Source organism: Etheostoma spectabile, chromosome 19, assembly GCF_008692095.1.
Source record: "Etheostoma spectabile isolate EspeVRDwgs_2016 chromosome 19, UIUC_Espe_1.0, whole genome shotgun sequence".
Lineage (NCBI taxonomy): Eukaryota > Metazoa > Chordata > Actinopteri > Perciformes > Percidae > Etheostoma > Etheostoma spectabile.
In genome coordinates this window covers 3,118,517-3,119,796 of record NC_045751.1, presented here as the reverse complement: position 1 = coordinate 3,119,796, position 1,280 = coordinate 3,118,517, and the positions used below count along the sequence as shown (strand labels likewise).

The following is a 1,280-nucleotide window of genomic DNA, read 5'->3' as shown; positions in this document are numbered from 1 at the left end:
CACACACACACACACACACACACACACACACACACACAAAGTCAGAGCACATTGTTTCACTGTTTCACAAGACATACAGTAAAAGCTAGTCTCATCTTGACAGGGCATTTCCTGGCTACAACTTGTCTTTCTCTCTAAAATTGTACTTTCCCTTTATCACTTTCCTCCTCCCCGAGGCCACATTTCAATGGTGGCCTAGTAAAGCACAATATAAATAGTTAATTAAAATGAGACACAATGGACCGGGCTTTAACAAACTCGCTCAAATAAGGAAGGAAGTACAGTAAGGGAGGGAGGAAGGAAAGGATGAGATAGAAAAGGCACAACTAGGGAAGAGAAAATATGACTACGTTTGGCACTGCATAGCGTTCAAAAGCAAGTTCATGCATTATGCATTCTACTTCATTGTAGCATAGTCTTCAAAGCTCTTGCATACAAGCAGGAAGACCATAAATTCATCATTTCTGCATAGAGTACATGGGGCGGGGGTAGCAGTGCATTTTGTTAAAGCTGTGTGCAAGATTTCCAGATGATGGCCATTGTTGTTACAGAATTTATTCATGGGTGCTCTGTGATTTATGAGTTTCACTGAGTAAGCTTTCAATTAGCAGTTGAGGATGACTGCATGAGGCCTGTCAGCTTTAAAAAACAAAAAAACACCAACAATCCAAATTCCAGATTTAAAGATATTTATGTTAAGTAACTTTACTGGATCTTTGTCTACTTTTTAAAGGAATAGTTCAACATTTGGGGAATTACGCTCATTTGCTTTCTTACAGAGAGTTAAATGAGAAGATTGATACCACTATCAGACATGAGAGTGATTTTAATGATCCTTGAAGAGAAGGCATGCCCAAATCTGATCAGGAAGGTGACCGAGCTACAACTGTACAGTAGCTCCAAATTAAAGCTGGAGAGCTTCATTATGCGGATATCTTGTAAGCAAAGTAGCTTTGGCTCAACCCAATCTTGGATAGTCTGAAATAAATATTTATGAACCAAAACAATAAAAAACAATCAGTTTTATGTGGAAGAAAGACATCATAGGAGGGCTTCTAGTATGTCATAAAGAAGAAAGCAATCAACATACAGTAATGTTCAAGATCAAAGGTAAGCACATGTATACAATATGGTGAGATGCTTTTCTCTGCATGAGTCACTGGCCTAGTTTGTCTATGGCAGAAGAAGATAAAGCAACTGCAATTATACAGAGCACCCAAGGTGACATGGAGGGGGAACACAAAAATCAAGGAAATTTTTTTTTTTTTTTACAAAAAAAC

General features: G+C 38.1%; 1 protein-coding gene and 1 long non-coding RNA gene across 8 annotated transcripts in view; one reads left to right on the top strand and one right to left on the bottom strand.

Annotated features, from left to right (window-relative positions):
• LOC116707246 (phospholipid-transporting ATPase ABCA1) overlaps positions 1–1,280 on the bottom strand; it is a 198,336-nt gene that overhangs the window by 32,482 nt on the left and 164,574 nt on the right. The window lies entirely within an intron of this gene.
• LOC116707248 (uncharacterized) overlaps positions 1–1,280 on the top strand; it is a 7,410-nt gene that overhangs the window by 5,005 nt on the left and 1,125 nt on the right. The window lies entirely within an intron of this gene.